This window comes from Thermobia domestica, chromosome 15 (genome assembly GCF_964235325.1).
Source record: "Thermobia domestica chromosome 15, izTheDome1.hap1.1, whole genome shotgun sequence".
NCBI classification, from domain to species: Eukaryota; Metazoa; Arthropoda; class Insecta; order Zygentoma; family Lepismatidae; genus Thermobia; species Thermobia domestica.
Window position 1 is genome coordinate 155,961,258 of NC_137468.1, and position 22,573 is coordinate 155,983,830.

The window sequence follows — 22,573 nt, forward strand, 5'->3', positions numbered from 1 at the left end:
TCACATGAACTGTGTGAATCGCGAAATTTTACAACACCATTTGTGTCACGAAGGATTTTTTCACACAAATGTAAAGAGGCCAATTTGACAAAAATACATTTACGATACATGTCCATTTCGATACTAAACACTTGATCAACAGTAAAGGCGAAGGTGGTATGCAACCACTCATGAATTACAAGAGACGTAGGTCGCTCAGAGACAAGGCCAAAATCAAACTTCAGAGTGTTTACTCGTTTGAGAGTTGACATCTTCAAATGGAGCACAGTATTCAACAGAAAGAAAACGTAAACTTAAAAAAAAGCAAAGAAAAAAAAACACTTGAAAAACAATAAATTGAAACTTCACTATATGAAACAATGGGAAAACAACCACTTATACGTAGAAAGCGAGGTATTTGACAACCAAACACTAGGAAGAGAATCAATCGCAGAGAGCGCGCAGCACACGTCCACACACTCCAGCAACCAAACACGTTATGCAACTGAGCTAACCGGCCACGATGACAAAGGCTGTAATTTCTTTTTGTAAAATGTAGAATATATACTTACTCGATCAAAATTTATAGCTGGTTTACGCTTTGATGCGTCTATTTAAATACCATGGCATCTTAAGAATCGACCAATGATTATCATAATACCAGAAAGAGTCATAGATTATTCAAAGCATTAATAGTTGAATTTTCGAAGTAAAAATGAATCTTTTCTCGCCCGAACAGGGACTCGACCCCTGGACCGTTAGGTTAAAAGCCTAACGCTCTACCGACTGAGCTATCCGGGCTGGCAATAATTGGCCTGGACATAAAATTTCTGTTCAAAGTCATTTCTCAGCACGTGCACACAATTACATGTATAATTTAAGGACGAAAGTATGTTTCGGTAACTTAATGTATGCTTTGGCATATATTGCTGAAGTTTGAACCCTACGTAAAATGTAGTTCTACACTAAAGTATGATTCAAGAAACAACAGAAAAAACACACGTGGTTAGAAGAACGTAGATGACGCTTTTAAACAGATCCAATAACTTCATTGAAAGCACTGTAACTCATGATGTATCCCTGACATCAAGAGAATAATATGGATTTTAAGAAGCTGTGTGATCACCACGGACAGAGATACAAACTCTGCGACCTAATTCTATGCTTCTCAAATCTCATGTATCTCAATGTCTACGTCTTTCCACACCATTTTAAACGTGCTTAATAGGATTCAACTCGAAGCAACAGGCAGCCCAGTCCATTCACCGACTATTCTCTGTTCTAAAAGCTTCACTACCTTTATTTTTCGATGCGGCCACTCATTGTCACCCACTAATAAAAAGTTGTAGCCGATCACCCATCTGAAAAAAGGCACATCGGAGGAAACGCAGTCTACAATAACCTTCACCGGTAAATGTACCGCGTTAATACATATAGGGGTTCGTATGTAAATGACATATCATATTTCCTCATACAAAAACACCGGAACATCAAAATGATCATGTTAGACAATGTTTCTGGATTCATTGTATGTTCTCACCTCTCGTGAGAAGAGTATATGTGCTCAGTTACTAGTCACATTGAGTCTGGTTTCATCGGAGATTGGAATGCGAAACAACTCCTCGGTCACTCGTGATGTTGTTGGAACAATACCAATCGTTTCCACCAGTGTGACAGTGTCAACGAAATGTAACGCATTGGATTTAGGGAATGAGATCATTCCCATGCAGTCGACGTACTATGACAAGCGTGAAATTGGGCACCTTGGAGACCTCTTAAATGTGGTTGCATTTGTATCGCACCCGGATAACTCAGTTCGTAGAGTGTTATGCTTTCAGCCTAACGATCCAATGGTCAAATCACTTTTTTTTTTTTTGAGATGTTGCGTTTGTCTTACTTTTAAAATATCGAATAATAATGTCTTGAATAACTTAAAGACTATTTCTGCTATTATGACAATTAATGATTGATCCTGAAGATGGTACGGAATTTAAATAGGCATATCAAAGCATAAAATAGGTGTTTATTTTGATCGAATAAACACTTTTTTTCTCCCGAAAAGAAATGAAACTTTAACTTACGACAAGCGAAATGTCTCAAGTCTTATAAGCAACAGCAGTCTATCAAAGTTTTTGATCTCAAACACTGTTTTAGTGTCCGATGATTCACAGTAACTTCCCGTCTCTCGTCTCATGCTCAACGATGAACTCCCTCGTGTTTATATGAATAGCTTTCGCGGCATTGATATAGGATACTTGAGATCGACTCTCAGAGGTAGCTCATGCGTTCCGGATACCACGTAAAGCTTTCGGTGCAAGTATGTTATAGCATAATTGCTGAACGGAACGCTAAATTAAATCAATTCATCTCGATTCCGTGGGCAATACTAATTGAATTAAGATTACTTAAAGGACCACAGAGACAAGTGTTCCGGTTGGGACGATTCAAAAACAAAAGGGAAAGAGGATAAAAACCATATTCTTAAAACAGAAAGGTATAGGATTCGTGTGTCTATTCGAGCGATCGTTTCCATTTTCAAAAAAAGTTACTATGCATTGAATGATATAAGAAATATTTACGCTAATATGACAATTAATGATCCTAAAGTTGATATCGAATTGAAATTGGTGCACCAAATTCTAGAAGAAATATTTTTATTAAATTTGTGGTCAAACACACGTTATTAGACCAAAATAACGTCTAATAGACTTATTAGACCAAAATAATAGACTTCAGACTTATGAGAACTCAGTGATAAAACTGATCGTAGCAGATCTATCTATAACTTCGGGTTGTAATACTGGAAAAGATCAAAGTTGAATCTTATTCTTGAAACTACATGAAAAAGCTATTTATTGCTATCTCTGTTACTTTAACATTTTTTGCTATATGAAGATAAGTAAACGGTTCATAGAACTTCTGGTTGCAATAAAGGAATGAAATCCGAAGTGGAGCTTACTTTTGGGACATTTAATGGATGTTAACTGGATGCTACTCACTATCTATTATAGCTTTTGTTCAATTGCGATCAACATTGTAACCTCAAATTCTTTACTTCTATAATTGTGGTTTGTATAGATTGTTAACGGAGGAAAAAGAACAATTTCCTAAGAGGCTGAAACGATTCGAAAAGACCTTTTCTCCCTATCTCTTACCGGTTTTGGTCTATGTTGATCAACGTTCAAATGGGACATCACTCAATTTCTACCACTTCCAGTTTCAACAGAGATTTAACGGATTAAATGGAGCTTATCATTGGGGTGCAAAATTTATTTTATGAAGCCATATTTGCGTTGCGCAATGGTCCTGAACGTATTCACCTTTAATGTTTATTTACTTTGCAACCACATTGTACTATTTTCTTACTATTGTTTTTCCTAATTTAGTGATTGAGTTCGTTGAATAAGCCATGGTATTGGAAAGGGTAAATACATTAAAATATGATATTGCTGTAGCTTCACTACTACCAAGTACCCATCAACGACTCTCTGACACTTACAATGATGATGTGTTCAGCATAAAAGTTGATGTTTATAGCAAGTGGTTGTGTGTGAAAGCACGCACAGAAGCACTACGTGAAGATGCTGTACGTCATTCTGAAGGAATGATGTATATTACCGGTACAGATGAGAAACATGCAGTATCAATTTTCTGGACTGATGTTTAAATTGTTACCATTAAGTTATTATGTACTCTAATGGAACTAGCAAATTCAGAAATTAGCCATGATAAATACCTGATAACTGTATTCCCTAGATCATGAATTTGCAATACGAACGGGACATAAGCTAATATGCACAGAAGTTTGAAGACCTATTCCATATTTTGTGCTTACACAAGAACAAAAGTTTGGTCTAGCATATTGCTATAAGATAAGGACATGTCTCAAGTACAATAAGACATATGTATATTCGAATTGCCCGCTTCGAGTTTCCACTGATCCTAACAGTTATTCTGGAAAAGTAGTTCCTACAATTAGAAATAGTAACCCTTCAGAACTGTTATGCCTAAATTTGATAGCATGCCAATTTATCCTATCAACTGGAATAAGGTATAAAGTACAATTTCGAGCCTACCTAAACCATGCCAGGTAACTGTGACCATTATCGACAGTTTTCGTTGCATTCAATGCAAAAGGTATCAATTTATGTCCTTCTATTTCATTCTGCAAATTAGATGGAGAATATACCTGATGACCGAGAAATGTCAATGGCTCTTAAGAACAAAGTAACTTAGCAGATAAAAACGTAAAAGATCAAACCACTTCTTCTTAGTTTAGTGACACACAGGTTGATAGCTTCTTTATATTGTGCATCATGTAACACTGAAATAGTGTTTTTGATCTGAGAACGTAAACTAGTGTTGACCACGACACTCGAAACATATTTCGTTCCACTCCTCGTTGAACGTGTGGAGATGATTTTTCCTGGAGGAAAGACTCTTTCTACCGCTATTTCATCTCGTAATTTTAGATTTTCTGTTTGGTTTGGTATATAAGCTTCCAAAATTTGAACTCACAGTCAGCATCCAGAAAAGAACCAGATTCACGAGAAAACGCATCAAACCGCACAATCACAAAAGTCTTGGCCAGTGAGGGGATCGAACCCACGACCTTCGGGTTATTAGCACGACGCTCTAACCAACTGAGCTAACCGGCCACGATGACAAAGGCTGCAATTTCTTTTTGTAAAATGTAGAATATATACTTACTCGATCAAAATTTATAGCTGGTTTACGCTTTGATGCGTCTATTTAAATACCATGGCATCTTAAGAATCGACCAATGATTATCATAATACCAGAAAGAGTCATCAGATTATTCAAAGCATTAATAGTTGTATTTTCGAAGTAAAAATGAATCTTTTCTCGCCCGAAGAGGGACTCGAACCCTGGACCGTTAGGTTAAAAGCCTAACGCTCTACCGACTGAGCTATCCGGGCTGGCAATAATTGGCCTGGACATAAAATTTCTGTTCAAAGTCATTTCTCAGCACGTGCACACAATTACATGTATAATTTAAGGACGAAAGTATGTTTCGGTAACTTAATGTATGCTTTTGCATATATTGCTGAAGTTTGAACCCTACGTAAAATGTAGTTCTACACTAAAGTATGATTCAAGAAACAACAGAAAAAACACACGTGGTTAGAAGAACGTAGATGACGCTTATAAACAGATCCAATAACTTCATTGAAAGCACTGTAACTCATGATGTATCCCTGACATCAAGAGAATAATATGGATTTTAAGAAGCTGTGTGATCACCATGGACAGAGATACAAACTCTGCGACCTAATTCTATGCTTCTCAAATCTCATGTATCTCAATATCTACGTCTTTCCATACCGTTTTAAACGTGCTTAATAGGATTCAACTCGAAGCAACAGGCAGGCCAGTCCATTCACCGACTATTCCCTGTTCTCAAGAGCTTCACTACCTTTATTTTTCGATGCGGCCACTCATTGTCACCCACTAATAAAAAGTTGTAGCCGATCACCCATCTGAAAAAAAGCACATCGGAAGAAGCGCAGTCTACAATAACCTTCACCGGTAAATGTACCGCGTTAATACATATAGGGGTTCGTATGTAAATGACATATCATATTTCCTCATACAAAAACACCGGAACATCAAAATGATCATGTTAGACAATGTTTCTGGATTCATTGTATGTTCTCACCTCTCGTGAGAAGAGTATATGTGCTCAGTTACTAGTCACATTGAGTCTGGTTTCATCGGAGATTGGAATGCGAAACAAATCCTCGGTCACTCGTGATGTTGTTGGAACAATACCAATCGTTTCCACCAGAGTGACAGTGTCAACGAAATGTAACGCATTGGATTTAGGGAATGAGATCATTCCCATGCAGTCGACATACTATGACAAGCGTGAAATTGGGCACCTTGGAGACCTCTTAAATGTGGTTGCATTTGTATCGCCACCCGGATAACTCAGTTCGTAGAGTGTTATGCTTTCAGCCTAACGATCCAATGGTCAAATCACTTTTTTTTTGAGATGTTGCGTTTGTCTTTACTTTTAAAATATCGAATATTAATGTCTTGAATAATTTAAAGACTATTTCTGCTATTATGACAATTAATGATTGATCCTGAAGATGGTACGGAATTTAAATAGGCATATCAAAGCATAAAATAGGTGTTTATTTTGATCGAATAAACACTTTTTTTCTCCCGAAAAGAAATGAAACTTTAACTTACGACAAGCGAAATGTCTCAAGTCTTATAAGCAACAGCAGTCTATCAAAGTTTTTGATCTCAAACACTGTTTTAGTGTCCGATGATTCACAGTAACTCCTCGTCTCTCGTCTCATGCTCAACGATGAACTCCCTCGTGTTTATATGAATAGCTTTCGCGGCATTGATATAGGATACTTGAGGTCGACTCTCAGAGGTAGCTCATGCGTTCCGGATACCACGTAAAGCCTTCGGTGCAAGTATGTTATAGCATGGTTGCTGAACGGAACGCTAAATTAAATCAATTCATCTCGATTCCGTGGGCAATACTAATTGAATTAAGATTACTTAAAGGACCACAGAGACAAGTGTTCCGGTTGGGACGATTCAAAAACAAAAGGGAAAGAGGATAAAAACCATATTCTTAAAACAGAAAGGTATAGGATTCGTGTGTCTATTCGAGCGATCGTTTCCATTTTCAAAAAAAGTTACTATGCATTGAATGATATAAGAAATATTTATGCTAATATGACAATTAATGATCCTAAAGATGATATGGAATTGAAATTGGTGCACCAAATTCTAGAAGAAATATTTCTATTAAATTTGTGGTCAAACACACGTTATTAGACCAAAATAGACTTCAGACTTATGAGAACTCAATGATAAAACTGATCGTAGCAGATCTATCTATAAGTTCGGGTTGTAATACTGGAAAAGATCAAAGTTGAATCTTATTCTTGAAACTACATGAAAAAGCTATTTATTGCTATCTCTGTTACTTTAACATTTTTTGCTATATGAAGATAAGTAAACGGTTCATAGAATTTCTGATTGCAATAAAGGAATGAAATCCGAAGTGGAGCTTACTTTTGGGACATTTAATGGATGTTAACTGGATGCTACTCACTATCTATTATAGCTTTTGTTCAATTGCGATCAACATTGTAACCTCAAATTCTTTACTTCTATAATTGTGGTTTGTATAGATTGTTAACGGAGGAAAAAGAACAATTTCCTAAGAGGCTGAAACGATTCGAAAAGACCTTTTCTCCCTATCTCTTACCGGTTTTGGTCTATGTTGATCAACGTTCAAATGGGACATCACTCAATTTCTACCACTTCCAGTTTCAACAGAGATTTAACGGATTAAATGGAGCTTATCATTGGGGTGCAAAATTTATTTTATGAAGCCATATTTGCGTTGCGCAATGGTCCTGAACGTATTCACCTTTAATGTTTATTTACTTTGCAACCACATTGTACTATTTTCTTACTATTGTTTTTCCTAATTTAGTGATTGAGTTCGTTGAATAAGCCATGGTATTGGAAAGGGTAAATACATTAAAATATGATATTGCTGTAGCTTCACTACTACCAAGTACCCATCAACGACTCTCTGACACTTACAATGATGATGTGTTCAGCATAAAAGTTGATGTTTATAGCAAGTGGTTGTTTGTGAAAGCACGCACAGAAGCACTACGTGAAGATGCTGTACGTCATTCTGAAGGAATGATGTATATTACCGGTACAGATGAGAAACATGCAGTATCAATTTTCTGGACTGATGTTTAAATTGTTACCATTAAGTTATTATGTACTCTAATGGAACTAGCAAATTCAGAAATTAGCCATGATAAATACCTGATAACTGTATTCCCTAGATCATGAAATTGTAATACGAACGGGACATAAGCTAATATGCACAGAAGTTTGAAGACCTATTCCATATTTTGTGCTTACACAAGAACAAAAGTTTGGTCTAGCACATTGCTATAAGATAAGGACATGTCTCAAGTACAATAAGACATATGTATATTCGAATTGCCCGCTTCGAGTTTCCACTGATCCTAACAGTTATTCTGGAAAAGTCCTACAATTAGAAATAGTAACCCTTCAGAACTGTTATGCCTCAATTTGATAGCATGCCAATTTATCCTATCAACTGGAATAGGGTATAAAGTACAATTTCGAGCCTACCAAAACCATGCCAGGTAACTGTGACCATTATCGACAGTTTCCGTTGCATTCAATGCAAAAGGTATCAATTTATGTCCTTCTATTTCATTCTGCAAATTAGATGGAGAATATACCTGATGACCGAGAAATGTCAATGGCTCTTAAGAACAAAGTAACTTAGCAGATAAAAACGTAAAAGATCAAACCACTTCTTCTTAGTTTAGTGACACACAGGTTGATAGCTTCTTTATATTGTGCATCATGTAACACTGAAATAGTGTTTTTGATCTGAGAACGTAAACTAGTGTTGACCACGACACTCGAAACATATTTCGTTCCACTCCTCGTTGAACGTGTGGATATGATTTTTCGTGGAGGAAAGACTCTTTCTACCGCTATTTCATCTCGTAATTTTAGATTTTCTGTTTGGTTTGGTATATAAGCTTCCAAAATTTGAACTCACAGTCAGCATCCAGAAAAGAACCAGATTCACGAGAAAACGCATCAAACCGCACAATCACAAAAGTCTTGGCCAGTGAGGGGATCGAACCCACGACCTTCGCGTTATTAGCACGACGCCCTAACCAACTGAGCTAACCGGCCACGATGACAAAGGCTGCAATTTCTTTTTGTAAAATGTAGAATATATACTTACTCGATCAAAATTTATAGCTGGTTTACGCTTTGATGCGTCCATTTAAATACCATGGCATCTTAAGAATCGACCAATGATTATCATAATACCAGAAAGAGTCATCAGATTATTCAAAGCATTAATAGTTGTATTTTCGAAGTAAAAATGAATCTTTTCTCGCCCGAAGAGGGACTCGAACCCTGGACCGTTAGGTTAAAAGCCTAACGCTCTACCGACTGAGCTATCCGGGCTGGCAATAATTGGCCTGGACATAAAATTTCTGTTCAAAGTCATTTCTCAGCACGTGCACACAATTACATGTATAATTTAAGGACGAAAGTATGTTTCGGTAACTTAATGTATGCTTTGGCATATATTGCTGAAGTTTGAACCCTACGTAAAATGTAGTTCTACACTAAAGTATGATTCAAGAAACAACAGAAAAAACACGCGTGGTTAGAAGAACGTAGATGACGCTTATAAACAGATCCAATAACTTCATTGAAAGCACTGTAACTCATGATGTATCCCTGACATCAAGAGAATAATATGGATTTTAAGAAGCTGTGTGATCACCACGGACAGAGATACAAACTCTGCGACCTAATTCTATGCTTCTCAAATCTCATGTATCTCAATATCTACGTCTTTCCATACCGTTTTAAACGTGCTTAATAGGATTCAACTCGAAGCAACAGGCAGGCCAGTCCATTCACCGACTATTCTCTGTTCTCAAGAGCTTCACTACCTTTATTTTTCGATGCGGCCACTCATTGTCACCCACTAATAAAAAGTTGTAGCCGATCACCCATCTGAAAAAAAGCACATCGGAAGAAGCGCAGTCTACAATAACCTTCACCGGTAAATGTACCGCGTTAATACATATAGGGGTTCGTATGTAAATGACATATCATATTTCCTCATACAAAAACACCGGAACATCAAAATGATCATGTTAGACAATGTTTCTGGATTCATTGTATGTTCTCACCTCTCGTGAGAAGAGTATATGTGCTCAGTTACTAGTCACATTGAGTCTGGTTTCATCGGAGATTGGAATGCGAAACAACTCCTCGGTCACTCGTGATGTTGTTGGAACAATACCAATCGTTTCCACCAGTGTGACAGTGTCAACGAAATGTAACGCATTGGATTTAGGGAATGAGATCATTCCCATGCAGTCGACATACTATGACAAGCGTGAAATTGGGCACCTTGGAGACCTCTTAAATGTGGTTGCATTTGTATCGCCACCCGGATAACTCAGTTGGTAGAGTGTTATGCTTTCAGCCTAACGATCCAATGGTCAAATCACTTTTTTTTTTGAGATGTTGCGTTTGTCTTTACTTTTAAAATATCGAATATTAATGTCTTGAATAATTTAAAGACTATTTCTGCTATTATGACAATTAATGATTGATCCTGAAGATGGTACGGAATTTAAATAGGCATATCAAAGCATAAAATAGGTGTTTATTTTGATCGAATAAACACTTTTTTTCTCCCGAAAAGAAATGAAACTTTAACTTACGACAAGCGAAATGTCTCAAGTCTTATAAGCAACAGCAGTCTATCAAAGTTTTTGATCTCAAACACTGTTTTAGTGTCCGATGATTCACTGTAACTCCTCGTCTCTCGTCTCATGCTCAACGATGAACTCCCTCGTGTTTATATGAATAGCTTTCGCGGCATTGATATAGGATACTTGAGATCGACTCTCAGAGGTAGCTCATGCGTTCCGGATTCCACGTAAAGCCTTCGGTGCAAGTATGTTATAGCATGGTTGCTGAACGGAACGCTAAATTAAATCAATTCATCTCGATTCCGTGGGCAATACTAATTGAATTAAGATTACTTAAAGGACCACAGAGACAAGTGTTCCGGTTGGGACGATTCAAAAACAAAAGGGAAAGAGGATAAAAACCATATTCTTAAAACAGAAAGGTATAGGATTCGTGTGTCTATTCGAGCGATCGTTTCCATTTTCAAAAAAAGTTACTATGCATTGAATGATATAAGAAATATTTATGCTAATATGACAATTAATGATCCTAAAGATGATATGGAATTGAAATTGGTGCACCAAATTCTAGAAGAAATATTTTTATTAAATTTGTGGTCAAACACACGTTATTAGACCAAAATAGACTTCAGACTTATGAGAACTCAATGATAAAACTGATCGTAGCAGATCTATCTATAACTTCGGGTTGTAATACTGGAAAAGATCAAAGTTGAATCTTATTCTTGAAACTACATGAAAAAGCTATTTATTGCTATCTCTGTTACTTTAACATTTTTTGCTATATGAAGATAAGTAAACGGTTCATAGAATTTCTGGTTGCAATAAAGGAATGAAATCCGAAGTGGAGCTTACTTTTGGGACATTTAATGGATGTTAACTGGATGCTACTCACTATCTATTATAGCTTTTGTTCTATTGCGATCAACATTGTAACCTCAAATTCTTTACTTCTATAATTGTGGTTTGTATAGATTGTTAACGGAGGAAAAAGAACAATTTCCTAAGAGGCTGAAACGATTCGAAAAGACCTTTTCTCCCTATCTCTTACCGGTTTTGGTCTATGTTGATCAACGTTCGAATGGGACATCACTCAATTTCTACCACTTCCAGTTTCAACAGAGATTTAACGGATTAAATGGAGCTTATCATTGGGGTGCAAAATTTATTTTATGAAGCCATATTTGCGTTGCGCAATGGTCCTGAACGTATTCACCTTTAATGTTTATTTACTTTGCAACCACATTGTACTATTTTCTTACTATTGTTTTTCCTAATTTAGTGATTGAGTTCGTTGAATAAGCCATGGTATTGGAAAGGGTAAATACATTAAAATATGATATTCCTGTAGCTTCACTACTACCAAGTACCCATCAACGACTCTCTGACACTTACAATGATGATGTGTTCAGCATAAAAGTTGATGTTTATAGCAAGTGGTTGTTTGTGAAAGCACGCACAGAAGCACTACGTGAAGATGCTGTACGTCATTCTGAAGGAATGATGTATATTACCGGTACAGATGAGAAACATGCAGTATCAATTTTCTGGACTGATGTTTAAATTGTTACCATTAAGTTATTATGTACTCTAATGGAACTAGCAAATTCAGAAATTAGCCATGATAAATACCTGATAACTGTATTCCCTAGATCATGAAATTGTAATACGAACGGGACATAAGCTAATATGCACAGAAGTTTGAAGACCTATTCCATATTTTGTGCTTACACAAGAACAAAAGTTTGGTCTAGCATATTGCTATAAGATAAGGACATGTCTCAAGTACAATAAGACATATGTATATTCGAATTGCCCGCTTCGAGTTTCCACTGATCCTAACTGTTATTCTGGAAAAGTAGTTCCTACAAATAGAAATAGTAACCTTTGAGAACTGTTATGCCTAAATTTGATTGCATGCCAATTTATCCTATCAACTGGAAAAAATGAAATCTTTGAGTTTTACGTCCCACGGTTATGCCGGTTAGGCTAAAGGAGACGGTGATTATGAGAGATGAGTGAAATAGTGGAATGAAGAAAGTGGGAGGAAACGGGAGAACCCCGAAAAAACCCACGAGCATCCTATTAACTGGAATAAGGTATAAAGTACAATTTCGTGCCTACCTAAACCATGCCAGGTAACTGTGACCATTATCGACAGTTTTCGTTGCATTCAATGCAAAAGATATCAATTTATGTCCTTCTATTTCATTCTGCAAATTAGATGGAGAATATACCTGATGACCGAGAAATGTCAATGGCTCTTAAGAACAAAGTAACTTAGCAGATAAAAACGTAAAAGATCAAACCACTTCTTCTTAGTTTAGTGACACACAGGTTGATAGCTTCTTTATATTGTGCATCATGTGACACTCAAATAGTGTTTTTGATCTGAGAACGTAAACTAGTGTTGACCACGACACTCGAAACATATTTCGTTCCACTCCTCGTTGAACGTGTGGAGATGATTTTTCCTGGAGGAAAGACTCTTTCTACCGCTATTTCATCTCGTAATTTTAGATTTTCTGTTTGGTTTGGTATATAAGCTTCCAAAATTTAAACTCACAGTCAGCATCCAGAAAAGAACCAGATTCACGAGAAAACGCATCAAACCGCACAATCACAAAAGTCTTGGCCAGTGAGGGGATCGAACCCACGACCTTCGCGTTATTAGCACGACGCTCTAACCAACTGAGCTAACCGGCCACGATGACAAAGGCTGCAATTTCTTTTTGTAAAATGTAGAATATATACTTACTCGATCAAAATTTATAGCTGGTTTACGCTTTGATGCGTCTATTTAAATACCATGGCATCTTAAGAATCGACCAATGATTATCATAATACCAGAAAGAGTCATCAGATTATTCAAAGCATTAATAGTTGTATTTTCGAAGTAAAAATGAATCTTTTCTCGCCCGAAGAGGGACTCGAACCCTGGACCGTTAGGTTAAAAGCCTAACGCTCTACCGACTGAGCTATCCGGGCTGGCAATAATTGGCCTGGACATAAAATTTCTGTTCAAAGTCATTTCTCAGCACGTGCACACAATTACATGTATAATTTAAGGACGAAAGTATGTTTCAGTAACTTAATGTATGCTTTGGCATATATTGCTGAAGTTTGAACCCTACGTAAAATGTAGTTCTACACTAAAGTATGATTCAAGAAACAACAGAAAAAACACACGTGGTTAGAAGAACGTAGATGACGCTTTTAAACAGATCCAATAACTTCATTGAAAGCACTGTAACTCATGATGTATCCCTGACATCAAGAGAATAATATGGATTTTAAGAAGCTGTGTGATCACCACGGACAGAGATACAAACTCTGCGACCTAATTCTATGCTTCTCAAATCTCATGTATCTCAATGTCTACGTCTTTCCACACCGTTTTAAACGTGCTTAACAGGATTCAACTCGAAGCAACAGGCAGGCCAGTCCATTCACCGACTATTCTCTGTTCTCAAGAGCTTCACTACCTTTATTTTCCGATGCGGCCACTCATTGTCACCCACTAATAAAAAGTTGTAGCCGATCACCCATCTGAAAAAAAGCACATCGGAAGAAGCGCAGTCTACAATAACCTTCACCGGTAAATGTACCGCGTTAATACATATAGGGGTTCGTATGTAAATGACATATCATATTTCCTCATACAAAAACACCGGAACATCAAAATGATCATGTTAGACAATGTTTCTGGATTCATTGTATGTTCTCACCTCTCGTGAGAAGAGTATATGTGCTCAGTTACTAGTCACATTGAGTCTGGTTTCATCGGAGATTGGAATGCGAAACAACTCCTCGGTCACTCGTGATGTTGTTGGAACAATACCAATCGTTTCCACCAGTGTGACAGTGTCAACGAAATGTAACGCATTGGATTTAGGGAATGAGATCATTCCCATGCAGTCGACATACTATGACAAGCGTGAAATTGGGCACCTTGGAGACCTCTTAAATGTGGTTGCATTTGTATCGCCACCCGGATAACTCAGTTGGTAGAGTGTTATGTTTTCAGCCTAACGATCCAATGGTCAAATCACTTTTTTTTTTGAGATGTTGCGTTTGTCTTTACTTTTAAAATATCGAATATTAATGTCTTGAATAATTTAAAGACTATTTCTGCTATTATGACAATTAATGATTGATCCTGAAGATGGTACGGAATTTAAATAGGCATATCAAAGCATAAAATAGGTGTTTATTTTGATCGAATAAACACTTTTTTTCTCCCGAAAAGAAATGAAACTTTAACTTACGACAAGCGAAATGTCTCAAGTCTTATAAGCAATAGCAGTCTATCAAAGTTTTTGATCTCAAACACTGTTTTAGTGTCCGATGATTCACAGTAACTCCTCGTCTCTCGTCTCATGCTCAACGATGAACTCCCTCGTGTTTATATGAATAGCTTTCGCGGCATTGATATAGGATACTTGAGATCGACTCTCAGAGGTAGCTCATGCGTTCCGGATTCCACGTAAAGCCTTCGGTGCAAGTATGTTATAGCATGGTTGCTGAACGGAACGCTAAATTAAATCAATTCATCTCGATTTCGTGGGCAATACTAATTGAATTAAGATTACTTAAAGGACCACAGAGACAAGTGTTCCGGTTGGGACGATTCAAAAACAAAAGGGAAAGAGAATAAAAACCATATTCTTAAAACAGAAAGGTATAGGATTCGTGTGTCTATTCGAGCGATCGTTTCCATTTTCAAAAAAAGTTACTATGCATTGAATGATATAAGAAATATTTATGCTAATATGACAATTAATGATCCTAAAGATGATATGGAATTGAAATTAGTGCACCAAATTCTAGAAGAAATATTTTTATTAAATTTGTGGTCAAACACACGTTATTAGACCAAAATAGACTTCAGACTTATGAGAACTCAATGATAAAAGTGATCGTAGCAGATCTATCTATAACTTCGGGTTGTAATACTGGAAAAGATCAAAGTTGAATCTTATTCTTGAAACTACATGAAAAAGCTATTTATTGCTATCTCTGTTACTTTAACATTTTTTGCTATATGAAGATAAGTAAACGGTTCATAGAACTTCTGGTTGCAATAAAGGAATGAAATCCGAAGTGGAGCTTACTTTTGGGACATTTAATGGATGTTAACTGGATGCTACTCACTATCTATTATAGCTTTTGTTCAATTGCGATCAACATTGTAACCTCAAATTCTTTACTTCTATAATTGTGGTTTGTATAGATTGTTAACGGAGGAAAAAGAACAATTTCCTAAGAGGCTGAAACGATTCGAAAAGACCTTTTCTCCCTATCTCTTACCGGTTTTGGTCTATGTTGATCAACGTTCAAATGGGACATCACTCAATTTCTACCACTTCCAGTTTCAACAGATATTTAACGGATTAAATGGAGCTTATCATTGGGTTGCAAAATTTATTTTATGAAGCCATATTTGCGTTGCGCAATGGTCCTGAACGTATTCACCTTTAATGTTTATTTACTTTGCAACCACATTGTACTATTTTCTTACTATTGTTTTTCCTAATTTAGTGATTGAGTTCGTTGAATAAGCCATGGTATTGGAAAGGGTAAATACATTAAAATATGATATTGCTGTAGCTTCACTACTACCAAGTACCCATCAACGACTCTCTGACACTTACAATGATGATGTGTTCAGCATAAAAGTTGATGTTTATAGCAAGTGGTTGTTTGTGAAAGCACGCACAGAAGCACTACGTGAAGATGCTGTACGTCATTCTGAAGGAATGATGTATATTACCGGTACAGATGAGAAACATGCAGTATCAATTTTCTGGACTGATGTTTAAATTGTTACCATTAAGTTATTATGTACTCTAATGGAACTAGCAAATTCAGAAATTAGCCATGATAAATACCTGATAACTGTATTCCCTAGATCATGAATTTGCAATACGAACGGGACATAAGCTAATATGCACAGAAGTTTGAAGACCTATTCCATATTTTGTGCTTACACAAGAACAAAAGTTTGGTCTAGCTTATTGCTATAAGATAAGGACATGTCTCAAGTACAATAAGACATATGTATATTCGAATTGCCCGCTTCGAGTTTCCACTGATCCTAACAGTTATTCTGGAAAAGTAGTTCCTACAATTAGAAATAGTAACCCTTCAGAACTGTTATGTATAAATTTGATAGCATGCCAATTAATCCTATCAACTGGAATAAGGTATAAAGTACAATTTCGAGCCTACTTAAACCATGCCAGGTAACTGTGACCATTATCGACAGTTTTCGTTGCATTCAATGCAAAAGATATCAATTTATGTCCTTCTATTTCATTCTGCAAATCAGATGGAGAATAAACCTGATGACTGAGAAATGTCAATGGCTCTTAAGAACAAAGTAACTTAGCAGATAAAAACGTAAAAGATCAAACCACTTCTTCTTAGTTTAGTGACACACAGGTTGATAGCTTCTTTATATTGTGCATCATGTAACACTGAAATAGTGTTTTTGATCTGAGAAGGTAAACTAGTGTTGACCACGACATTCGAGACATATTTCGTTCCACTCCTCGTTGAACGTGTGGAGATGATTTTTCGTGGAGGAAAGACTCTTTCTACCGCTATTTCATCTCGTAATTTTAGATTTTCTGTTTGGTTTGTTATATAAGCTTCCAAAATTTCAACTCACAGTCAGCATCCAGAAAAGAACCAGATTCACGAGAAAACGCATCAAACCGCACAATCACAAAAGTCTTGGCCAGTGAGGGGATCGAACCCACGACCTTCGCGTTATTAGCACGACGCTCTAACCAACTGAGCTAACCGGCCACGATGACAAAGGCTTCAATTTTTTTTTGTAAAATGTAGAATATATACTTACTCGATCAAAATTTATAGCTGGTTTACGCTTTGATGCGTCCATTTAAATACCATGGCATCTTAAGAATCGACCAATGATTATCATAATACCAGAAAGAGTCATCAGATTATTCAAAGCATTAATAGTTGTATTTTCGAAGTAAAAATGAATCTTTTCTCGCCCGAAGAGGGACTCGAACCCTGGACCGTTAGGTTAAAAGCCTAACGCTCTACCGACTTTTTTTTTTATTGCAACTTAATGTCAGTACAATTCAATAAACAAACTAAGGAAGGTGATACAAATGGGCAGATACAAGAAAAGGTACATTATGCAGATAGAACACTAAAAAAATTTGCAAACAACCTATTGCGCATAGCAAAAGGAATTTGGTGTAGCGTAGCATATAAAAACATAATATAGGTAGTATGAACAAGTTTCTGAGATTCTACGAACAAGTATAAAACAGTGTTGCCAATCAACCAATTAACAGCTTGATATTTTGTTCTCGGAAAAAAAGTAAAGTCGGGAAAAAGTATAAAGTCTATTGAAATAGCCGTGGGAGTAGTGCGGCACATGTGAGCCATATAGCGACAGAACTGAGGCCACACCACTGTTGTTTCACCACATTCGGTAAGACGATGTGCAATAGTGTCCTTTACATTGCAAGAAGCACAAAGGTCAGAGTCACTAAATCCAAGTGAATGTCGTCGGGATACAGTATCAACAATTTGATGCACCACAATAAACCAGACGGATCTTGCACGATAAGTTAAATAAGGAGCATGTAGAACACGCCAGATACGTTGCCAATTATGATGGGGATGCTTAGTAACAATGGTAGGAGCAAGAGTACAAGGTTGTCGAAGTACCGAATACAGTCTTTTAACAGTGGGCACTTCGTCTAAATCATGATTTAACAATCGATAACAAATCTCATACAAAACCGGTTTCAGATATGTATATTGAGGCGGGAGGTGTCCAAGATAGAAAGGTGCTTCTAATGGAACACGGTGTAATAAGTACATGAGAAGCTGAGTGGTAGGATGATGAGGATGCTCGTGGAGTAAACGTAAACATCGTTGGAGAAATAGGGCTTGGGTCTGCAATTCGACATCTTTCAAATTTAATCCACCTTGTTGGAAATCGTTGCACAAGATTTGGTAGGAAACACGAAAAATCATAGGTTTCCACAAAAAATTACCCACAATTTTCTTAATTTTTGCAAGATGACAGTTAGAAAAAGGCAGGACTTGGGCAATGTAATATAATTGAGATAATCCATACAAACGCACAAATTCTAAGCGAGATAAAAGGCTAAGGTTCCGAAATCGATGTTGGTCAAGAACATAAGTTAGCCGATTCACTGCAAGGCCAACATTATTAGTAATAATGTCCACCACACTGGAACTGAAAGTCACTCCCAAGATTTTAACTGACTGTTGTAACTGACCAATGGAAGTAGTAGTAATAGTGGTTGACTTACCCAGAGGCATAACGTACGTTTTATTAGGGTTAAGCGTGGCTCCGGATACTGATTCGTAGAGCCGTATGTGCTGTAGTAAAACGGCGAAGTCAGAGTAACCAGTCGTGAAACATGTTACATCGTCCATAAATGAGTAAACTCGCACAGAAGTATTACATATAGTGACACCATGAAGGGCATGTTGGACATTATATAGAAATGGCCCTAAACTAAGAATAAAAAGTTGACTGCTCAAGGGACCGCCCTGTTGGATACCATTACTAATGCGGAAGGCAGAACTGAGATATCCATTAATTTTGAGTTTGATTGTCCAATTACAATATAACAGCTTAATCCAATTACAGAAATCATCGCCAAATCCATAGGCTTGAAGACAAGAAAATAAGTATGTATGGTTCACTCGATCAAAAGCATTGGAATAGTCCAAGGCAACTAAGGCCGCAGCACATTGGTCAATATCTTGATGGTAGGTGATGACGTCACGTATAGCAGCAAGAATATCTTGAGCACGTTTATGTGGTAGACCACCATGTTGAAGAGGCCCAACAAGTTGGGCAAGAACAGTTTGTAATCGGGCACTAATACATCGACTAATTATTTTATAATCGCAGGTGAGTAAAGATATAGGTCTATAGTCCGCCACTGTACGAGGATGAGTCTTCTTCGGAATTAACACAATGACAGCAGTCCGAGAGGATTCTCCCAAAATGCCTACTTGCAGTACATAATTCACCCATTCAGTAAGCATGGGTCCCATTAAATGAAAAAATGTCTTGTATAACTCTATACCTAGTCCATCTACGCCAGGCGTTTTAGAATTCTGGGCTGTGAGGACGGCTTGCTTCACTTCCTCCTGAGAAAATGGTTGAGTGAGCGCTTGTCGTTGTTCCACTGTCAATCTATGCGGCAGATGGGCAAAGTAGTCAATGGGAGGTGCTGTGACGACATCCTGCATATTGAATAATTGTTGGTAGTGTCGAAGGATGATAGCTTGTATATCAGAAAACTTAGTGACGGATTCTCCATGTACATCAGTGATATTTTCAATAAGTTGAGACCTAGAGCGCTGACGCTCGCGCAATACTTGATATACAGACACACACTCATCGGAATCCATGGATAGAGTTTTACTCCGAATATGAATTCCCGCTCGTTGACGACGATGGATTTGTAATAGTTTTGCCTTCACCTCTTTAATGGATGCTATTCGTTTGTCCCCTTGAAGAGCCAGAGTATATAAATTGTGGAGGACACCATAATAAAAATTGTACATTTGATTAAAACCCTGCACCTTGTCTTTGCAATAGGAAATAGACATATAACGAATCGTGCGTTTAACATTGTATTCCCAATAGTCAACAATAGTTTTACGAGGAGAACGCCGCTGAACGAGGCGATGCCAGGTATCGGTAAACTCTTGCACATATAGTTGATCCACTAGGATAGATGTATTGAGATACCAGAGACCTCTGCCTCTCGGTATTTTATTAACATTTAACATAATACTTAAATGTGGGACAAAATGATCAGAAGCACATGTGGGCGAAATTTGCATATCAAGTAGCCCGCGAAGCAAACGTTGAGAAACAAAAAAACAATCTATTCTGGACGAGCTTGTGTGCGTAAAAAAAGTAAAACCTGGAGAATCCGGATGTAACGTAAGCCAACAGTCTTTTAACCCAAGGCCTGTTACCAACCTATGTAGAGTAGCACAATAATTGTAGCCCGGAAGTTGCTGTGATTGATGTATGACACAGTTAAAATCACCCCCAATGATAAGACCAGCATAATTTCCGGCACATTCCGGAGCAACCACTGTGTCGAAAAATTCGTTGCGGGCAGCCCTTTGATTATTCCCCGAAGGTGAATACAAGTTCAAAATTTTGACATCTCCTATCATACCACTAATTAAGCGACCAGATGGATGATAAAAAATATTGTCAAACTTTATACCCTGACGAACAAGAATAGCTGTACCGGTAGCGTTGTAAGTGAAATTATTATAAACATTGTAACCTTGAATATTCACAAAGGATGCAGTACCAACTTCCTGTAAGAAGCAAACATCAATGGAATGACAACATAAAAAGTCCTGTAAAGCAGTAAATTTAAGAACGCTGGTAGATTTGTTAAAATTAAGTGTTGCAAAATGGAAGGGAAACATAAGATACTGAGTAAAAAAAACTATAAGAATGCACAAACTCCAATATGTAAACAACATCTTGGGGAACGAGAGACAGGTAAGTCGCTCGTATCAATACGAAAACAAAGCACCAAAAACGTAAACACTATGGTTGAGTGGGAACTGCAGAAGTAACCTTGGGAGGTAACTGACCTTCACTTGGTGCTTCTGAAGTATGCTTAACACTGTCTGAAGTAAGTACACGTGGATCACGTGACGGTTGTTTGGGTGTTGACACTTTGCGTTTTTTGTTCCGACCACCTGTGTCTTCAACGGTAGGCAACAATAGCTTATCAGCACACTTTTCACTTGTAGAGTTTTCGGGTTGTAAAGCGCTTGAGTTAGCAGACACATCACCACTATTGAGGGGTAGACTTGATGAAGTAACAGAGAGGGGAGGCACAGAATTATGCTGGGAACTCTCCGGAACTTCTGGAGGAGAGGCACTTGTATGAATATCGGAACATGAGGTTATACCACTAGTAATAACTGGGGATAATGCTTGTGAATCCGATGTTCGTAAAGAGGGGAAAAGTTGCACATCTTGTATGTTAGGAACACCTGGTTCAAGATCGGTCATCTCCACAGCTTCTGATGCGCCAGGGGAGGGACGGGACGCAGTAGAGCTTGAATACTGAGGAGTTTGGGGTAGAGGTCCTACGAACAACTCAGTCATCTGTAAAGTACCAGACGAATGTCGGGCAGGTAAATTACGAGGTTGGCGTTTATTACAATTACTATATACGTGGGAACTGTTGCCACAGTAGAAGCAAGTAGGGGGCTGACCAGGATACATGACTGTAGCACGATGACCTTGAAATGTCACTTTAGACGGAATATGCTTTTTTAGAGTCATATACACAACACGCACTCCATTAGACACTGGAAATTGTAATTTATCAGACCATTGTTCATTTATTACTTTAGAAATAGTTCCATAAGGACTTAATGTTGCTTGAATCACTTCGAGACTAAGTTCAATGGGCAACTCTAAAACCCGCACTCGTGTGACATCTTCACTTGCACTGGAAATATGGACGAAACTTTCTGCTCCAGTGGAGTGAGTAAAAATCAACTTCTCAGGTGTTGTACGCAAAAAATTATCATAAGTACTAGGGGCACTGAACTTAACATATAGACAATAATGTTCGTTGTGCAATTGAATGGCTTCAACTTGGTCCAAGGTGAGCTTTACTTTCTCGGCAAGCCAAGTATGAACCTCAAGTGGCGTCGGTCGTAAATGGCGTAAACTCTTATCAAACTCAAATTTGACGGTATTTTTACGTATTGTATTCATGTTGCACTAATAAACCAAAACACCAACAGAAACTAAACGTTTAGCAAATAGCTAGCTAAACAAACAAAACACTATAGTAATATACTCGCAGAGCACTTTCCACACGTCCGCGCAGTAAGACGGCTAGCACTCGAATCTCCGACTGAGCTATCCGGACTGGCAATAATTGGCCTGGACATAAAATTTCTGTTCAAAGTCATTTCTCAGCACGTGCACACAATTACATGTATAATTTAAGGACAAAAGTATGTTTTGGTAACTTAATGTATGCTTTGGCATATATTGCTGAAGTTTGAACCCTACGTAAAATGTAGTTCTACACTAAAGTATGATTCAAGAAACAACAGAAAAAACACACGTGGTTAGAAGAACGTAGATGACGCTTTTAAACACATCCAATAACCTAAACCTGGGTTAGGCGGGTATGATTTTGTTGCACGATTAGGCGCCTGGGTGACAGGTGTCACCCACCTAT

General features: G+C 37.5%; 8 non-coding genes across 8 annotated transcripts; all 8 read right to left on the reverse strand.

Moving 5' to 3' along the window:
• Nucleotides 1-707: 707 nt before the first annotated feature.
• Nucleotides 708-780, reverse strand: TRNAK-UUU (transfer RNA lysine (anticodon UUU)). The gene has a single exon. It is a non-coding gene; the product is annotated as a tRNA-Lys (tRNA).
• Nucleotides 781-4,563: 3,783 nt separating this feature from the next.
• TRNAI-AAU (transfer RNA isoleucine (anticodon AAU)) lies at nucleotides 4,564-4,637 on the reverse strand. Its single transcript has one exon. It is a non-coding gene; the product is annotated as a tRNA-Ile (tRNA).
• Nucleotides 4,638-4,846: 209 nt separating this feature from the next.
• Nucleotides 4,847-4,919, reverse strand: TRNAK-UUU (transfer RNA lysine (anticodon UUU)). Its single transcript has one exon. It is a non-coding gene; the product is annotated as a tRNA-Lys (tRNA).
• A 3,746-nt stretch (nucleotides 4,920-8,665) lies between these two features.
• TRNAI-AAU (transfer RNA isoleucine (anticodon AAU)) lies at nucleotides 8,666-8,739 on the reverse strand. The gene has a single exon. It is a non-coding gene; the product is annotated as a tRNA-Ile (tRNA).
• A 209-nt stretch (nucleotides 8,740-8,948) lies between these two features.
• On the reverse strand, nucleotides 8,949-9,021 carry TRNAK-UUU (transfer RNA lysine (anticodon UUU)). Its single transcript has one exon. It is a non-coding gene; the product is annotated as a tRNA-Lys (tRNA).
• Nucleotides 9,022-12,924: 3,903 nt separating this feature from the next.
• Nucleotides 12,925-12,998, reverse strand: TRNAI-AAU (transfer RNA isoleucine (anticodon AAU)). Its single transcript has one exon. It is a non-coding gene; the product is annotated as a tRNA-Ile (tRNA).
• A 209-nt stretch (nucleotides 12,999-13,207) lies between these two features.
• On the reverse strand, nucleotides 13,208-13,280 carry TRNAK-UUU (transfer RNA lysine (anticodon UUU)). Its single transcript has one exon. It is a non-coding gene; the product is annotated as a tRNA-Lys (tRNA).
• A 3,751-nt stretch (nucleotides 13,281-17,031) lies between these two features.
• Nucleotides 17,032-17,105, reverse strand: TRNAI-AAU (transfer RNA isoleucine (anticodon AAU)). Its single transcript has one exon. It is a non-coding gene; the product is annotated as a tRNA-Ile (tRNA).
• Nucleotides 17,106-22,573: the final 5,468 nt, after the last annotated feature.